This window comes from Cibotium barometz, chromosome 30, assembly GCF_041138505.1.
Source record: "Cibotium barometz isolate CiBa-2024 chromosome 30, ASM4113850v1, whole genome shotgun sequence".
NCBI lineage: Eukaryota > Viridiplantae > Streptophyta > Polypodiopsida > Cyatheales > Cibotiaceae > Cibotium > Cibotium barometz.
This window is the reverse complement of record NC_141075.1, coordinates 8,809,508-8,830,292: the sequence shown is the minus strand read 5'-3', so window position 1 is coordinate 8,830,292 and position 20,785 is coordinate 8,809,508. Positions and strand designations below refer to the sequence as shown.

The 20,785-nt window shown below is 43.2% G+C and overlaps 1 pseudogene; it reads right to left on the bottom strand.

The window, feature by feature from the left end:
- Positions 1-16,339: 16,339 nt before the first annotated feature.
- LOC147621121 (calcium-transporting ATPase 5, plasma membrane-type pseudogene) lies at positions 16,340-19,704 on the bottom strand (annotated as a pseudogene).
- Positions 19,705-20,785: the final 1,081 nt, after the last annotated feature.

Sequence of the window (20,785 nt, the reverse complement as noted above, 5' to 3'; positions counted from 1 at the left end):
TATCGTTGGGTAGGAGAAGCTTACTCTTGCTGTGTGGGGGAGATTAATCTTGCTCTTGTTGTTGGGGAGAGTTAGTAGCATGCTCTTTCTGTGCTTACTCTCTCGCAGAGGGGATGGCAAATCTCCAAGATGGATCGTTTGTGTGGATACTGCCCGTGGCAGCGACATTGGTCTTGGCTATTATGGAGGGGGCACAAATGCATATAGCACACTAGGCTCTCATTGCACATTTTTAATTAGAGTTTCAATTGTTGTGGCCATGAATAGTCTTACATCCAAATCTGTATATTCCGTTAATCGTAGATTCTACACACGAAAAATTACATATGTGCTATCAGTGTGAATGAACAAAGAAACTGAGATATCATTAGAAGAAGTGCATGCTTACATTTTCTAAGGACAGTTCCAACATTGAGTGCACCAGTAACATCGCGTTGTAGCACACTTTCTAACCATAGCTAAAGCCATCATATTGCTGTGGAAATCTGCATATAATATTCTTCGTTGCCTCTAAAATCTCTTCCTGGGTAAGGACCTCAATACTAGCTATTAACTTTCTAATAAATCTGCACACCATTTTTCAATTGTCAAGCATAGATATCCCTAACTCACATACATGGAAATCACAACCATATGCAAGCTCCTCCTCCTCATCACTTATTGATTCACTATTGCGTTTTGCTTGTAGTATGGTTTGCTTGAGCCATTTATTAGAAGGAAAGTCTGGAAGAAGTGCAAGTTTTGTTGGGTACGGTAGTGTGCGGGTTGTTCGACTCCTTCTAAAACTCAAACGAGCTTGGTCCCTTTAGCCTTCACCAAGTTATATCTCTCGATCCATTTCTCCATAGCATGTGAGTTTAAGATGCAAAATTTATTGATCGTCTCACGCAATGCTACATCCATTGTCCTTTCCCTTGTGGCTCTTCCCCAACTAGTCGATCATCTTCTTCTTGTGTCCATAATCTTGGCATATCGGGATCAGAGGTATTGAGAAATTCAGTTATATATACAAGTGATTCTTGAACAAGCCATCCCGCTGCCATACTACCTTCAGGACGAGCTCTTTGATGAACAAATCCTTTAAGTGTCTTCATAAATCTCTTCAAGAAAAACATCCATCGGCTATGGACAACCCTAGCCACAGCAACTTCATCAACCACATGAACTAGCAAGTGCAATTGAATGGTTAAAATACTGGTTGGAAAGTATTTCTCAGCCATTGTAACAGCCTCGATGGAGTTTAATCGTCCTGCTTCCAATGTGTCTCTACTAATCTCTTTCCTTGATATCCAACGTACCACTGCACCAGTTTTATAAATTATTTCTCTAATGTCATCGTTTAGGCAATCCTTGATGGCTATAGGAAGCACGAATTGCAAGAATTTGTGCCAATCATGACTCTTCAAGCCACTAAGCTCATCGTCCTTTGTAAATGCTCCCTTCAAGCAATGCATGCATCCTGTAGGGGTACGAAACTCACTAATGCACTTCTTTACACACCGTTGCTCATCCTTTGTTATGACCCAAGGTGCTTTTGGTAGGTTCACCTTTTTATCTGCTCTATTTTGGACCCATAAGTGGTGTATGCGTTGAACCTCTTGTAAATCATCTCATTGTGCCTTGCTCTCCTTTGCTCCTATGATGGTTTTCCAAAGCACCTTGGCTATATTCTTGAAAATGTGCATTGGGTCAAGAAGATGGTTCACTAGAAGGTCATTCCAGTATGAAAGTTGATGGAAAATGGATAGACGCTTCATTCTTGGAGGTGTACAGGTTGGATCCAGCTCCCATAAGGTCCTCGAATCACTGCTCTTCCATATGTGAGGAGATCTCCCTAGAAATCTCTCATGCAAAGGATGGTCCACTGAGAGATACTTCTTGTGGCCCTTGTATATCATAGACTTTGAGTATCGAGCCTCAAGTTGCAGCCCACATAATGGACATCCATTATCCCCTGACACTGAAAGCCTTGTAGAACATCAAAAAAGATTGTAGCAGGTAAGTTTGGATGATAATCATGACTTTACATAATTCGTTAACAAATTCGTTAACAAGCTACAATATTACCTGAGAACTCTCCATAGCCAGGACAATCATGCATAGTCCACATAAGTATTCCTCTCAATGTTAGCGCACGTTGTCCAAACCTCTTGGAAATATCATGAACTTCACTGATGCCCTCCCATAGAACACGAAGCTCCTCAACTAAAGGGGCTAAATACACATCCATGTTCTTCACCTTGTACTTTTCATGAACTATCAAAGACAATAAAAGATGTCCTTTTTTTATTGCTAGCCATGGTGGAAGATTATAGTTAACTAGACAAACAGGCCATGTACTCCATGATGAACTTCGTAGACCAAATGGATTCACTCTATCCATCGCTAGTCCGACAGTCAAATATGGCGAGCCTCCTCTTGAAAGGCTACCCACTTCTCTTCAATGTGCTTCCATGCAGGGAATCTGCGGGGCGGGCACACGCATAACACCATCCGTGGACCTAGTGTTACGGTACCAAGTCATCAATCTTGCAATGGATTTGCACTTGGATTTGCACTTGAACATTGTTTTAATCTGAGGGATGATGGGAAAGTGTCGTAAAACTTTTGCAGCGGGTACCCTTTCTCCTTGCACATCTTGTCTATATCGTGATGTACCACAATGTGGACATTGTACTGCGTTGTTATATTCTTGTCCATAAAGAATACAATCATTTGGACAAGCATCGTGTGTGTTGTAGTCCATGCCAATCGAGTGCAACATTGCTTTTGCTTGACTACGATCCATTGGCATCTCATTATCTTCTGGCAATATGATGTTAAAATAAGCTGTTACACAAAATAGTCAGGCTAAGAAAATGCATATAAAGGTACATAACTCACTAATTGCATATGATATCATCACTTACGTAAAATTTTTTGATACGCTCGTAGCAAACCATCCAAAAATCGATTGCAAGTTCAATATGGATAGGCAAGCGCATAAGACAGACACATGTACTCCACAATATAGTGGAAGACGAGCAAGCCTACGTAGCTGTTTCTCTTCTTGGGAAGCGTATTCCACACGTCGTGTGTTTTCTTCTACCCCTTCGTGTTTCAAACCTCGATCTTCTATTCCATCGTGTAAGGAATTTATCATGTCATGTTCTAATATTTGCTTTGAATCCGCCTTAAGTTCATCGAGTTGTTGGATCACCTCGTTTGTGGCTACTCTTGTTGGTCTCCATCATTCATGCCAGATATCCACTGGGGTTCGTCATTGTTGAAGCGCGCATTGCCATTAATTAGATGTTCCAATCGCTCCACCGAAAATATTCTCCATTTTTTTGTATGATCATTGCAAATTCGTCGACGTTGAGCCACTTGGTATTTGCAGCGAGCGACTACATGGGCAAAGTGTCTTTTCCTCTAAATCAACAAAATTTGAGGGTGTAGCATTATCCATGGTTTCCATATTGATTTGCAAAATAGGAACGAATGCTTATTTTTGGAGGGGAATCCTACCTTAAGTATTTGTGGAGGGTGGTAGTCGGTGATAGGTAATTTGAAATGTCTGGGGTACGCAAGATTTGGAAAGATTTCGAATTTGAATGAAAAGTAGCGATCGTCGAAATTAGCGTCAAAAAGGTCGTCGAAATAACTGTGGAAAAGAACATGGGAATTTTATTTTTTTGACTCTTATTTCCACACTATTTTCCACGCCCTTTTCGACGCACTTTCCCATGCTTATTTTGATGCTATTTTCCAAGCTTATTTTGATGCATATTGTTGAAATATACAAGTGAATAGGGTGTGTGTGGGAACAAGCTCTTGGATAGAGACTGTAAAAGAGGAGATGTAATTGTGAAAGAACCTGTGAAAAGGTGAGAAGAATCTACTAGGAGAGAATAATGGGTAGCATGAGGGAATTTAGGAGTGTGGAGATATTCTGGGAGATATTCAGGGAAAAGAGAAGAGGTGGAGAGAATCAGGCAAAAGGTGGAGATATTCTGGGAGTGAATCATGGAGGAATCAATGGGATTTGATGCTTGATGTAAACTCTATAAATTGAGGCATAGCCCTAATGAGAATTTGCTGGTTTTTGAGTATCCATGCCTACATTAATCTATTATTCACTAATTACGTCTTAATCATTTCTTAATCACTTTGTTAATGATGTTGATTCTAGTGTATGATCCACCATAGCTCATCATTTTGCTCAAATTTCAACATGGTATCAGAGCCATGCCTAGAATCAACCAGATTTATGAGCCCATTAGTTAATTAATGAGGATTAGTAAGATAATTAGCAAAAAATCAATTTTTTAGTGAGTTTTTCATTTCCCCCTTCACCCCCAGCCAGTGGAGGATCTCTAGCACCTTGCACACAAAGAATTGGGGCATAAGCTTCTAACACAAGCTAGCTAACCCATAGGAGCTCCAGCCCATCGAATCAGAAGCGCAAACCGCCCACGGAAGCTCCCGATTTTTGCTGATTAAAAAGCTACGTTTTTCTGAGATGATTTGGTGATTTCTACTTCCACAGATCAAAGGTCTCTAATTCCTCTTAGCCCAAGGGGTAATCAAGCATGTTCTACAAGCTGGTGAAGACAGAATTGAGTTTCATCAAGTCTACATTGAGATCCAAGCTCTTCATCAAATCTGCAGGTGACTTTGGTAAAACAGAGATTAAGCTTTCAATATTTGGTCAAATCTTGTGTTTCTTGGCTTAATCCTCTACTAGACTCATTGCTATTGATGCCTTTGAAAGCATTTGAGCTCATTTGAAGTGGAAGGCACCAGATCTGGACTCCCCGCATACTCTGTTTTCTGCACACAAACCAGAGCATTAATTTGCTAATCAATGATTAATCAGTGCTAATCACTGTATTTTGGTGCAATTGAGGGTTCAAATTAACCATTAGGTATCTGATACAGATCCCTATAACTTCAGATTGCAAATCGGAGTTGGTTTGATACTCCAACCATCCCGTACAAATTGGTTACCCTTGATTTAATGTAATTTCTGGTAAAATTGTGCTGATAAATTTATGAAAATCATCATTTTGCATTCAACCCTTGGTTAATGCCTGTAAATCTCACTCAAATTCAAGATTATTCACAGCCAGAGTTGCATTTGGAATGTGCATGAGAATGAATGCTATACGCATTATGTATTGGGCACATTGCATCAGTGTAAAAATGGGAACAGACACTGCCCTTGTCCAGAATAAGGCAAGAGGTAAGACCTCCCGCATAAATTTGGGTTTGCATTGCATAATGATACAAGATAAACATAAAAAGCCCAAAGGAACTGTCAGCAAAACATTGAAACATGTTGCTCACATGGAGCAAAATGACCTGACGGACGAGCTCATGGCCCCAGCCATGAAAGAAGAAGAATATCTCTTCCCAAGAAGAGGATCCACACCAAGAAGATCTAAAGGAAGACATGGACACGAGAAGAGAAGCTGCCACCACAAGAAGAGAAGCTGCCACGAGAAGAGAAGCTGCCCCAAGAAGACTGAAAGAAGAGACGGACGCGTGGAGAGATGCTGCCACGAGAAGAAGACTGAAGACAAGAGAAGATGTGAGGCTCCAAAGAGTGAGGAGCCATGTGAAAATCTCTGAGAGAGAGAGAGAGAGAGAAAGAGACCCCACAACCCAATGTAACCTGCCCCAATAAAGTAAAACCACCTCTGAGCCACCGATGATGTAGGCCACGTGGTAGATGTATGTGTGAGTACTTTAGTCAAGGTCGCGGGCACTTATAGTAGCCTTGGACACATAGAGAGAGAGAGTGTCAAGGACTATGGAGTTTAGGGACTTGAGGCACTGGTCGCGGGCTATCAAGTAAGAGGGAAACTTGATACAGGGTCCAGGTGTGCTAGGATTATTCACTTGAGGGGAGGTGTTGAAATATACAAGTGAATAGGGTGTGTGTGGGAACAAGCTCTTGGATAGAGACTGTAAAAGAGGAGATGTAATTGTGAAAGAACCTGTGAAAAGGTGAGAAGAATCTACTAGGAGAGAATAATGGGTAGCATGAGGGAATTTAGGAGTGTGGAGATATTCTGGGAGATATTCAGGGAAAAGAGAAGAGGTGGAGAGAATCAGGCAAAAGGTGGAGATATTCTGGGAGTGAATCATGGAGGAATCAATGGGATTTGATGCTTGATGTAAACTCTATAAATTGAGGCATAGCCCTAATGAGAATTTGCTGGTTTTTGAGTATCCATGCCTACATTAATCTATTTGCTAATTATTCACTAATTACGTCTTAATCATTTCTTAATCACTTTGTTAATGATGTTGATTCTAGTGTATGATCCACCATAGCTCATCATTTTGCTCAAATTTCAACACATATATCGACGGCGTAGGTTTTTACAGTAAAACAGAACCTCTCTTTTTTTGCGTTTTTTTTCGTACACGTGTTTTGCTTCCTCACCAGGTATACCTCCTTTTCCCTCACTCCCATCTCCTCTTGGTTACATGTACATGTGATGTAAAATGTCTGTGTGATTATGAGTAATTTTCTTGTTTTTTTGCTTTCTCATTTGTTTTGCAGGTTCTTTCTCTCTCCCAAGCTCTTCTCCACCTCCTTCTTTGCCCTCCCTCCCCTCCCCTTCGCTCCCCTCTCCTCTCCTCTCTTCTTGGTTGTTAAATTGGTGTGTGTGTGTTGAAGGATAAACCTCCTTGTGTAACCATGCTATTCACGCTTTTAGGGTTTTGTATCACTAATTCTTTTCTCAACTTTTTGTTTTGTTTTGTAGGTCTTCTAATCCTCTCTTTCAACTTCACCAAAAAGAGGTAAATTCTTTTCTCTCTTCCTCTATTTTTATCTACCAACAAAAAGAGGGGTTTTGTTTTGTAGGTCCTCTATGCATAGAGCTTAATGCACATGCATAGAGCTCTAATCATAGATCTTAATCTATGTATTAAGCTCTATTCGTATAGCATAATGCATAGATTAAGCTCTATACATGCATTTATAATGCATAGAGATATATCCATAGATTAAGCTCTATGCATAGAGCTCTATGCATACATTCAGCTCTATCTATGCATGCATTAAGCTCTATGCATGTATGCTTAATGCATAGTGGTGGGATATGGTTTAGTTTAGGATAGCGTGGCTCGCATAGTGCTTTATGCAAAAGCCTCATGCATAATGCTTTATACATAAGCTTTATGTATAAGGCCTCATGCATAAGCTTTTGTATGTATGCATTACTAATCCTTTCCTCACCCTTTTGTTGGTTTTGTAGGTCCTCTAATCCTCTCTTTCAACATCACGAAAAAGAGGTAAGTGCTTTTCTATCTTTCTTCTATTATTATTGCACCCTTGGGTGCTGGTGATTTGTTTTGTAGATTTGCGCATAATCCTTTATGCATAATGCTCATTCATGCTTTATGCATAAGCCTCATGCATAGCTTTATGCACAAGGCCTCATGCATAAGCTTTATGCATAATGCTTTATGCATAATGCTTTATGCATAAGGCCATAGTGCTTTATGCATAAGCCTCATGCATAAGCTTTATGCATAATGAATATTGAGAGATAATTCATGTGTATGCTCTTATTAAAGTGTCCATGTAGGCTTTGTTATTTATGTGTGTGTAGAAACATGTCTCGCACTCTAGATGAGACACCGACTTACTCTCCATCCTTCTCTCCATATGCCATGTCGCCTGACTAGTTCATGGGTTTTTTAGCACAAGCCACGCCGGAGCAAAGAGCGATGGCACAATAATATTTTGGGAGAGAGGCAGGCACTTCGGTCGCACCATTGGGCACCACCACCGCTAACCCTAGTTCACCCTGTAGAAACCCCACAAAGAGCCGCTAGAACCCCTCCCTCAGGTCGCTCGTCCACTCACAGAGCACAACGCTTAAGTAGTGGAGGTGGATGTAGTTGTTGTGTCCAAGTGGGGGCACGGATGGGTCTATGCCCCACGTGAGCGTCCTTTCCCATCTAGTGCGAGAAGCACTCCACGCTCGCATCATTGCGACATTTTGACACACAGTCCACACCCGTCGGTGGAGAAAAATTTTACACAATTGTCAATGGCAATGTGGTTTTGGATAATGTCGGGTGGCGCAAGAGATGAAGAGCCGCATCCGCGAGCTTTGCCACATTGTCTTTGCAAATGACTTTATGCCAACTTTATGGCCAAAGTTGGATAAAGACAAGAAAGATAGAGTCATAAATCAAATCAAGGATGAGTACAAGCCGATCAACGGTAGTGATGTCGTCCCCATAAGGTGGATAAAGGACCACATGGTGGACATCATGAAACATTGGCGGGAAGATGTGACTAGGAGAGTGAAGGTAAGGGGGTGAGAAGCCTTGGTACATGAGCACCGAGGATTGGAACGAGGAGAGGCAAAAGCTCGCTCAAAATCCCCAACGCTACAAGCAATAAGAGGATACAGTCAAAGCCCAAATGGAGAGTGTAGGAAGCTCTCACCTTGGAAGCGGCAGTTGGGACGCATTCCATGTCTACTTTGTAAGTATCAACATTTATCTTGTATGTTTTATTTGATGTTATGTCTACTTTGTAAGTATCAATGCTTATCTTGTTGTTTTGGTACTTTTAGAATCAAGTGGTTGGTCGGCCGGCAACGGGAGAAGAGGAGGACATTGTTCGCCCGCCATAACACATACTTTCTTTTGGAGAAGCTTGAGCGAGAAGGTGCCAACCTCAATTGGGGGCGCATTGTAGATATGGTAAGTACGGCAAGCCTTAACCTTGTGATTTTTATACTTGCTTTGCCTTGTCATGTTAGATCGTTGTTTTGGTATACCAAAAAAAGCGTCTTGTATGGTTTTTGCAGGGACCAATGCCTGATCCTCCTGAGTGAGGGCTCCGCATAGAGTGGCCTTGCCCATGTCTTTCCCCTTGTACATACACATTTTGGTCAGCTCACATATTTGGTTGAGCTTGTATAGATTGTATGCAAATTTTGGTTTATCTCGTCAGAGCTTGATGTGTAAATTTCAATTTTGGCTTATCTCGTTAGAGCTTGATATGTAAATTTCACATCTTGCAATATAATTTGGCCATTGTTTGCACTTGTGTGAATTGTGTATCTACTTTGTACTGTCAAAAACGTTATGGCACTCTAAGTTTTTCAACAAATTCACTTCGTTCTTTACATTAGAGTACAGTTGCCTTTGGTACTCTATGAATTTGGCATAATGGTGCATCCAGCTACAAGACTGCAGCTGGATGCACCATTATGCCAAAAAAAATTAATGCCTACACGCGTCGAAATAAGCGTCAAAAATAGCATCAAAATAAGAGTCGAAAGTTTCCTACATCCATCGAAAAAAGCATCGAAATGACAGTCGGAATAAGTGTTGAAATGACAGTCGAAATTACAATCAAAATAACCATCAAAATAGTAGTCGAAATATCAGTCGAGATAGTCGAAAATACCGTAAAAAAATGCATGGTAGAATTACTTTTTTCGGCATTTATTTCGATGCTTATTTCGGCGTTTCCATTTCGACGCTTTTTTCGACGGGTATTTCGACGTTTAGGGGATTTTAGGCTTAGTTCTAAAGCGTCGAAAAAAGCTTGGATAATGGTCTCGTCTCTTGTAGTGTCATATTTTAATGATTTGGCAAAGTTTGCCAAATAACGACAATGCGATAAGGGTCCAACATTTAGACATGATGGCTCTTATCACGTTATAGTGATTTGGTGAAGTTTCCAAATCATTATAACACTAGTGGAAGCTTTAGGGGAGAAATAGACTCCAAAGTTTCCAAATCACTATAAGATCTTTATCCAAGTTGCCTGACATCATGAAAGCTTCTCTGTAAATTTTCCATACTAATTCCTTTAGTGATGGCCAAAAGGCAATGAAGAACTCTACAGACAATCCATCCCACCCAGGTGATTTCTCTCTTCCCAGCTTTTGAAGGGCATCCCAGCATTCATCAATCTCAATATTTCTCTACAACCACTTAGCCTTATTAGGATCCACTCTATTGCTAACTTGTTCTAGCAATTTGGCCTCAGCTTGAAATCTTCTAGCTGAATAATCTTCTTTACGGACTGAGAGTTGAGCCCAAAAACCCATTTTTTAGCAAATTAACCTAACCCCCTCTATTCCTTGGCCATTTTCATCTAGAACCCTATCCATAACCTCCTTGCCCCTCTTCCCCCCTTAGTCATCTTACATCAGGCTTCCCCTTGTTATTAAAGGTTTTCCATTTGTATCTATTATCCTCTCTCCTAGTACGTTTCTCATCTTCACTCTTCAAGCCAGAGCTTGACACTTGAAATACCAAGTAGTCTCCTCAACTGTTAATTTACCAACCTGCCTTTTTTTTTGCAAAATTTCTAGAAGATCACTCCATCTCTTTTTTCCTTAGCTCTCATTGGCAAAAACCCTCTAGGAGCCGTGTATAGTTCCTCTCCTTTTGAGTCTCTCAATTGCCTCTTCAGTCTATCTAATAAACAGTTTGAACAACAAGTTGTTTACCCTTAGTTTTCTAGTAGGAAACTTGTTTAACTCAGCCTCTTCCAAGCCCATAATATGCCAACCCCATTTTAGAGGCATATGATCAGACATAACAGTGCTGGAGTCCACAGTCATTCTGAGAGTGTGAGAAATCCATACTGCCTGTTGGTTGAAAAAGTCCCTGTCTAATTTGGAGGATGAACCAAAAGATTGTAGACTAAAATAAGTGTGCCGAGGATCTAAGCCCCAATCCCCCATCTCCCACCCATCCCTTAAACCCATTCTCCCTCTCAGACCCTCCCACTTCATCTTCTCTTGTCCCATCAAAACAGTACTCCCCCCACGCCTATCCCTCTGAACCATGTTAAAATCCCCCATAAAGATGCAATGACCCTGAATATTCAGGTTAACTATCTATTTCCACATCCCACTTCTCACTTTATGATTATGAGCAACATAAATATTTATTACCCGCACCCTCTCCCCTTTTAGTATTTCAACAACCAAAATCCTACCATTAGGATGATTAGCTATAATGTTAGGCTTCAAGCTACTTTTAACAATAGTCACATGACTCCACTATAGCCCCCATTCACATCCCCATACAACACAATCCTGGTTAAATCTATCTTTCCTCAAGATTTTAGGTCTGCACAAATTATGCTCTTATATAGCCAAAATGGATAGATCCCACTCCTTAACTAGCACCCAAAAAGCAGCATTCTTTTTTTTGTCTTTAATTCCCTTAACATTCCATGTGCACCCATTAATCTTTAATGCCTCACTTATGTTAAAGTAGTTTCAGGCACCATTTAATCCTCCTCCCCACTCTCTCCATGATCCCCTTCCTTTTGTATTTCTCATCCATCTTCCAGTTGAATTTCTGAACAGAAGAGGTCCCACTATCTTCCTCTCCTAAGGGGCTAAAGGGATTTGAATACAACAGAGGGCTTAGGCTATCTGCTGACGATTTACTTCCTTGTTTATCCCTAGCCTCGACTTTATTAGCAGTACTTCCAACCTCATCCTTAGCATGTCTTAAAGCTAGATTTCCCTTTTACCTTTCTCCACACTTCTTCTCTTGAAGAATCCCCTTCATTAAAGAGAATCCCTTTTCCTTTAGTCTTCAACACTATTCATGCATGCCTCCTTATCTTTAGTCATGTTATCTACCCTTGTGTCTTCCTTATCCTTGGTTTCACCCTGTGATTTAGCCTGCTCTCCTTGCCATGTGTCCAAACCCACCACACCTAAAACATGCCCCACGGAATGGCCCAAATTTCAAATTTAGTTCCAATTTGCCTAGCTCACCGTGATCCACCTCTACACTTTTGGGAGTCTCTATTAAGGTGTTCCAAGAGATGCACACATTATAAGCCTGGCAACCTCCCACATCCTCTTTTGGTAGATACATAACTGGACCAATAGCACTGGCTATTTCACTCAACTCTAGTCGAAGCCAAGGGGGTAATCCTACAACCTCAACCGAGATAGGATAGAAGCTCTTATTTATATCAAAAAACGGATCAAACGGCATTGCATGCATCAACCTGTGATCCATGAACAGAGGGGATTTTGCAAACAACTCATAAACAACCTGACCCTTAGTAAACAAAATATTAAAGAATCCCTTTCCTAAGTAGAAAACTTGGGAGACAACTCTATCATGGAAAATGTCCTCTTGTAGAGCCATTTAGCAATATCAGCTTTAGACGGAGGCTTACCAGAGCAAAAAACGATTATGTTGCACCAGAGAAAACAGACCAACTTCGCTCCTCACCAAGTTGGGTGAAACCTTCAAACATGCCTTACCACTCCTTATTTGAGGTATTTGGGCTTGGGCGATGATTCTATTTGCTACCCGAAACCGCCTTCTTTCGCTTCTTTCCCTCATCCTCCTGCGCTCGTGAGTGTTTCATGTCTTCAGAATACTCCTCTTCCCAATCTCCCTAGCCCACCACATCCTCCTATAGACAATGAATCCAAATCTCCTCCATGCATGCAAGCCGTCACCCAACTCGATGTACAGGGGCATGCACTCACGCTTTTGAGGCAATGCCCACTCGCCCACGTCAGCCTCCATCCACACAAATGTCCTTACTATTAATTATGCCTCCTCTACTTAACTCAACTTAACACCCACTCGCATATAGTCTATGATTATTGAACAAGTTACTCTCCATGCTTGAGAGTGCGGGCACACACACAAGGAAATTGATTTTTGTATTTTTTTAATGCAAAAGGATGGGGTAACAGTTCTGGCTTATGCCTTAAACGAGTTGTGATTAATGTATTTTCCAGTACGTAAGTGTAAAATTTTAGTTTTTCAATTTTAAAAACATTTTGCATGAGTTGTTTAAGGGATTTAAAACATTGATGTTCATGTGTTTAATATCTGTGCTACCTTTCCTCAAGATTTGTGCAAAACGGAATTGCTTTTGGGCAAAATTCCTCCATAGCATTTTTAAAATCAGTTTATTAGAGTTATCAATAGTCAACAGTGTAATGGGTCTCCAATGGTTGAATCTATCACAAGTAGCTTGATGAGGGATGAGTTTCACTAGCCTTGCCTTCAGATCCTTATCCAAGTTTCCTGACATGAAAGCTTCTCTGCAAATTTTCCATACTAATTCCTTTAGTGATGGTGGCCAGAAGGCAATGAAGAACTCTACAGATAATCCATCCCACCCAGGTGATTTCTCTCTTCCCAGCTTTTGAAGGGAATTCCAACATTCATCAATCTCAATATTTCTCTCCAACCACTTAGCCTTATCATCAGGATTCACTCTATTGCTAACTTGTTCTAGCAATTTGGCCTCAGCTGCTGGAAATCTTTTGGATGAATAATCCTCTTTAAGGTTGAGAGTTGAGCCCAAAAACTCAACCCATTTTTTTAGCAATTAACCTAATCCCCTCTATCCCTTGGCCATTTCCATCCAGAACCCTACCCAAAACCTCCTTGCCCCTCTTCCACTCAGTCATCTTAAAAAGATATACAATAGGCTTCCTCTTGTTATTAAAGGTTTTCCATTTGTATCTATTATCCTCTCTCCTAGTACATTTCTCATCGTCACTCTTCAAGCTAGCTTGACACTCGAAATACCAAGTAGTCTCCTCAATAGTTAATTTCCCAACCTGCCTCTTTTTTTGCAAAATTTCTAATCACTCCATCTCTTTCTTTTTTGTCTTTTTTCCTCAGCTCTCAATTTCCCAACCCTCTGATTATACTGTGCATTTCATTGGCAAAAACCCTCCAGAGTCTCTCAATTGTCTCTTCAGTCTATTTAATAAACAGTTCATCTTTGAGAAACAAATTGTTTACCCTTAGTTTCCTAGAAGGAAACTTGTTTAACTTAGCCTCTTACCAGCCCATTATATGCCAACCCCATTTTAGAGGCATATGATCAGACAGAGCAGTGCTGGAGTCCACAGTCATTTTGAGAGTGTGAGGAACCCCTATGCCTTTTGGTTGAAAAACACCCTGTCTAATTTGGAGGATGAACCAAAATATTTTAGACTAAAATAAGTGTCCCCAGGATCTAAGCCCCAATCCCCCATCTCCCACCCACCCCTTAAGCCCATTCTCCCTCTCAGACCCTCCCATTTCATCTTCTCTTGTCCCATTAAAATAGTGCTCAACCCACACCTCTCCCTTTGCTTCTCAACCATGTTAAAATCCCCCATAAAGATGCAATGACCTTGATTATTTAGGTTAACTATCCATTCCCACATCCCACTTCTCACTTTATGATTATGAGCACCATAAATATTTATTACCCACACCCTCTCCCCTTCTAGTAATATTTCAACAACCAAAATCCTACCATTGGGATGATTAGCTATAATGTTAGGCTTCAAGCTACTTTTAACAATAGTCATAACTCCACTATAGCCCCCATTCACACCCCTATACAACACTACCCAATCCTTAAATCTTTCTTTCCTCAAGATTATAGGTCCGAACAAATTAGCCAAAATGGGTAGACCCCACTCCTTAACCCCCAAAAAGCAACATTCTCTTTTTTTTTTTTGTCTTTAATTCCCTTAACGTTCCATGTGCACCCATTAATCTTTAATGCCTCACTCATGTTAAAGCAGTTTCAGGCACCATTTCTACCTCCTCCCCACTCCCGCCATGAACCCATTCCTTTTGTATTTCTTTCCAAGCTTCATCCACCTGCTAGTTGAATTTCTAAATAGAAGAGGTCCCACTGTCTTCCTCTCCTAAGGGGCTACAGGGATCTGAATACAACAGAGGGCTTAGGCTATCTGATGATTTACTTCCTTGTTTATCCCTAGCCCCGACTTTATTAATAGTTCTTCTAGCCTCATCCTTAGCCTGGCTTAAGCTAGTTTTCCCTTTTATCTTTCTCCACAGTCCTTCTCTTGAAGAATCCCCTTTATTAAACAGAATCCTTTTTCCTCTATTGTCTTCAACACTATTCATGCATGCCTCCTTATCTTTAGTCATGTTACCTACCCTATGTCTTCAACACTATTCATGCATGCCTCCTTATCCTTGGTTTCACCCTCTGATTTTGCATGCGCCCCCCTATACAATTCCTTGCTATGTGTCCAAACCCACCACACCTAAAACGGGCCCCGGGGAATGGCCCAGATTTCAAATTTAGTTCCAATTTGCATAGCTCACCGAGATCCACCTCTACACTTTTGGGAGTCTCAATTAAGGTGTTCCAAGAGATGCACACATTATTAGCTTGGCAACCTCCCTCATCCTCTTTCAACAGATACAGAATTGGACCAATAGCACTGGCTATTTCACTCAACGCTAGTCAAAGCCAAGGGGGTAATCCTACAGCCTCAACCCAGACATGATAGGCCTCAGACAAGCTCTTATTTAGATCAAAAAACAGATCAAATGGCATTGCATGCTTCAACCTATGATCCATGAACAGAGGGGATTTTGCAAACAACTCAGAAATAGCCTGACCCTTAGTAAACAACATATTAAAGAATACCTTTCCTAAAAGTAGAAAACTTGGGAGACAACTCTATCATGGAAAATGTTGTCTTGCAGCCATTTAGCAATATCAGCTTTAGATGGAGGCTTACCAGAGCAAAAAATAATTACGTTGCACATAGAAAACAAACCAATCACCAGCTCGGGTGAAACCTTCAAAAATACCTCAGCACTCCTTGTCTGAGGTCTTTGGGCATGGGCGATGATTCTATCCGCTTCCCACTTCGGAACCACCTTCTTTCGCTCCCTTCCCTCATCCTCCTGCGTTTGTGAGCATTTCATGTCTTCAGAATACTCCTCTCACTAATCCCCCAATCCCCCTAGCTCCCCACATCCTCCTCTGGACAATGAATCCAAGTCTCCTCCATGCATGCAAGCCGTCACACCTGACTCGACGTACGGGGGCATCCACTTATGCATGTGTGGCAATGCCCACACGCCCACATCCGCCTTGACACAAGCGTCCTTACCTATTAATTATGCCCACTCGACTTAACTCAACTTAACACCCACTCGCATGATTATTGAATAAGTTGCTCTCCATGCTTGACAGAGCGCACGCACACACACATGGAAATTGGTTTTCGTATTTTTTAAATGCAAGAGAATGGGGTAACAGTTCTGGCCTATGCCTTAAATGAGTTGTGATTAACGTATTTTTCAGTACTACAAAAGTGCAAAATTCTAGTTTTCCAATTTTAAAAAGCATTTTGCATGAGTTGTTTAAGGGATTTAAAACATTGATGTTCATGTGTTTCATATCTCTGCTACACTACATATGCACACACACACACACAGATTTGTGCAAAACGAAATTGCTTTTGGGCAAAATTCCTCCATAGCATTTTTAAAATCAGTTTATTAGAGTTATCCATTCTGCCAGTTTTCCTCTCTATTTTAATAGATGATACTTGTTGGGGACTCTAAGTCACCAGAGCCACTAGAGTCTTTACCGCACCTGTTTAGAACATGAACTAAAAGTTCGCTTGGCGGTGCCGAATCCTCCGCCATGAGAGCTTCTTGAGGATCTGTGTGCTAGGGACAGGAATCGACTTGACAACAAAGGCGATCGGCCAGCTTAATAATGCAAGCCCAATGCAGACCAACCAGTGCTGCCAACCCAGGCGCATGGTCGAGGCGAACTTCTCCAGGAACTCCACCATCACCACTTGAAGGATGAGCGTGCCTGCCAGGATACCCAGGAAGAGGTGGCTACTAAGGATACCGTGGAAAATGTTGCGCCTGTGAAGCTGGCGAGCATTGACTTCGTTGAAGACTTGGCAGAGTACAAAGGTGTTGAAGATGACAGTGCGCTTGATGAGGGCGGCCGCTTCGGTGTGGCCGCGGAGTCGCAAGAGAGACTCACCGTGGAATTGCAGAGTGAGGAGGATGGCCACTTGGTACGCCGCTTGGAAGGCTAAGTTGCGCCACATGGCATTGCTGAGTAGCGGCTCCTGGTGGGATACAGGGGGTCCAGACATGAGATCGTCTGCGGGTGGCTCTGTAGCAAGTGCCAGTGCGCCCAGTGTATCCATGATGAGGTTCACCCATAGCAGTTGCACGGCTGTCAACGGCACACTGCCAGACGTGACGGCTGCCACGAAATTCACTGCCAGCGCCACCACGTTCACAGTGAGTTGGAACTGCAAGAATTTCTGGATGTTGAAGTAGACAGAGCGGCCCCATTGCACGACCCTCACAATTGAGGCGAAGTTGTCATCCAGGATGATGATGTCAGAGCTCTGCTTGGCGACCTCCGTGCCTTCAATCCCCATGGAGAGGCCGATGTTGGCTTGGTGCAGAGCAGGGGCGTCGTTGGTGCCATCGCCGGTCACCGCCACCACGTCCCCCATGGATTGGAGAGTCTTCACCAACAGCAGCTTGTCGGACGGCAGAGCCCGAGCCAGCACAGCTACACGCGGCAGCTTCTCTCGCATCTCCCTGTCGTCCCACAGGCGGAAGGTGGGCCCATCTACCGCCATGTCACTTGCACCAAGGATGGAGCATTCGGTGGCAATGGCTTTGGCGGTGGCCAGGTTGTCTCCGGTCACCATTCTCACCCTCACTCCGGCCGCCTTCACCCGCTCCACCGCTTTGGCTACCCCTGGCCTGCAAGGGTCCTTCATGCCCACCACAGCAAGCAGCGTCAAGTCATCCTCTGGCAGATGACCATCCGACAACAATGTCTTTTCATCCTGAACCTCGCAGCACGCAAAAGCGATGCAACGCAGGCTAGCCGATGCCATTCCGTCGATTATGTTTTCCATCTCCTTCCGCTTCTGCACTGACATGTCTATTGCTATGCCTCCTTCGCTTTGCCATTTGCAGCAAGCTGCCAGAATGATCTCCGCTGCTCCCTTCCAATGCACGAAGACTCTTCCATCCCTAGACATCTTCAAAGCCACTCCTGCACGCTTCTTCACAGAACTGAACGTTTCTACTTTCAACACCATTGATTCACACCTCGTCTCCTCGAACTTCATGCCCAATTTCAAGCCCCACCATATGAGTGCCTTCTCTGTTGGGCTGCCGCTGACCTCTACGGTCTCCAGCGAGTCAACTGCTAGTTGTCCCTTTAATGGCACAAACACACTCCCTGCAGTGTTCTGAGCGATTCCTTGGAAAAGAAGACCTAGGGTAGTATTAATCTCTGTATGCCTCGCAGCAGCTTCTAACTCTATCATCTTGCCTGCACTCCATGCCTTCACCACGGTCATCTTGTTCGTAGTTAGGGTGCCAGTCTTGTCGCTGCAGATGGTAGTGGCACATCCCATGGTCTCGCAAGCAGAGAGCCGGCGTACCAGTGCTTTGTCCGCCATCATCTTGCGCATGGAGTAGGCCAAGGAGAGCGTGACAGCCAGAGGAAGGCCTTCGGGCACTGCCACCACCACAATAGTCACAGCGATGGAGAATATGTCCACAATAGTATTCAGCACTTGACTCGCACTCGTCTCCCCTGCCCGGAACCTCGTTCCTGAGCTACCAGCGCCTGACGTGTGGCCGCTAAAGTAGAAAACCAAGAGGATTATTAGAACAAGCAATGCCACTGTCAAGCCAACCTTACCAATCAGAATCGCAGCGCTATTTAGGCGAGCTTGGAGAGGGCTTTCCTCTGCATTGTCACTGGAAATGGTTGCCATGGTTTGCCCCCATTCTGTGTTAGTGCCCACGGCAGTAACGAGCATGGAGCCGTATCCCTCCTGCACTTTGCAGCCAGACCACAAGAAGGGATGCTGATCGTGGTCAGGAAGCAGTAGCTCGCTCTCTCCGGTCATGCTGGACTCGTTAATGGCCAGGCATTGCCCCTTCAAAAAGAGGCCGTCTGCAGGGACCTGGTCACCGACGCGAAGCTCCACCAGGTCGCCCACCACGACGTCGAAGATGGGCATGCCTTTTCTCCTGCCTGCTCTCACCACTTGCACTTGGATGTTATCTTTCTCTTTGTCAAGGCTCTGAAATTCACGAGCCTGCCGGAAGTCACTGACGGCCGTCACTACCACCACTAGAACAACGGCGAATGAGATGCTGACACCATCATACCAGCCTTGCTGTAGACCTTCACTTTTGATCCCGAAAGCCAGCGACAAAATTGCACACAACATAAGGAGGTTCAGAGTAACGTCTTTACTGGCCTCGTACAGGAAATGCCACAAGGTTTTGCTATGCCTTCTAGGATATGCATTCTCCCCGAACACCTGCCTCCTTCTGGCGAATTCTTCCTCCTCCTCATCCCTGGCATCGATACCTGTTTGTAAGCTCGTCTGCAGCATCTTGGCAACTCTGTAGACACCACCCAGCTGCGCTAGCTTCTCCAGATCGCGTCTCCTTACGATGCCTTGTATTTGATCAAGGTGATCATCATCTCCTAGGATTAGCTGCCTTCCCAGCTGGAAACGGCACGCAGCCCTCACAGCGACAGTGACAACCCGGAACCTCTTCAATTTATCTCCGCTACTCTCGATCTCCACCACAAAGTTCTCACCCGCCACAATGTGCTTGGCGCTGCTATTGTACTCATCCCATTTAAGCGATGAAGTTCGCAGTACTGGGAACTTGAATGCTGGCGCCTTGTATTGTTCTTCATCATCAGCTACAGTCAGCCCAGAGCGCGAAACTGCTCCAGCACCGCACTCCACAGGGAAATCTTCCATGCTGAAGTCGAAAGCTGACATGTCGGGGGGATTGTACGGGGTGTGATCTGTGGACATCTTTGGCGAAGAGCACTGTTAGCAAACGGAATATTGGTTCTATCAGCTAGAAGTCTTGCGGGCTGTACAAACATCACAAGAAGCCTGCGGTAGTGAAACAATGTACATTCAAAGAGGAAAAGAGTTGAATATACATAATGCGCCGGCTGGTGCCGGCAGCCTGATGCTTCTCTGATTACCACGCCCGCGTCCAAAGCGATTGTCGAATATTTGAAACATTTAATTTTTGAAAAGCAATACTCCGCAATGTATGGAGTCCGAGTGTCATGGTGTGTGTTAAAGCATTTTTAACCTTGGTAAGTTAATACTTTACCTTCTCATGTAAGCGCCAAATAATAATATACCATGACCACCCAGCCTTGTACTTAATCACTGTCAGTTAATCACCCCACTTGACTAAATGACACATCATGAATTAAGAGGGATCTAAGGTTGAAAAGAGGCGTTGTGATCTTGCCTGCCTAATTTGGACTGTCGGATTCTCGTCATGCAAGTGAACTAGGGGTGAAGTCAGGGTGAGCTAGGGGTGAACTCAGGGTATACCATGGGGAATTTTGGGACTTAGAAAATTTTCGAGGGGTTGAGCTCACTTCAAAAGAGGATTCGAGCTTGGAACCAGCCGCTCAAGCTTTCAACATCTAACCACTATGCTATACTTTCCAACAGGTTTGTGGAGAGTGTTTTTAAATTTAAATCTTGATATTTTGTTCCCTAGTTCACTTTCTTGCTGGAAAATGTTTCCCTAGTTCACTTTCTTGCCGGAAAAGGTCTCCCTATTTCACCCTAGTTCACCCCTAGTTCACCCGTGAATTCACCCCTAGTTTACCGCAGTTCACCTATAGTTCACTTGGGAATCCAATGGTGTTGATCAAATCCCGATCACGACGCCACTTTTCAACTATAGATCCCTCCTGATTCATGATGTGTCACTTAGTCATGAGGTTAATCACCCTATGTTATATTTATCTCAACTGTTCACACGAAATACAAGGAGCCCAACTGGTTGCCCCTATCGTAGCTCCTCAGCCTCATGCTCCTCCCCGTCCTGCAACATCTCCCATCCGCCCTCATGATCTCTCTGATATCCCGCATGCCGTTCCTCTTGGCTTCTCATGCATGTGCACCAGCTTCAA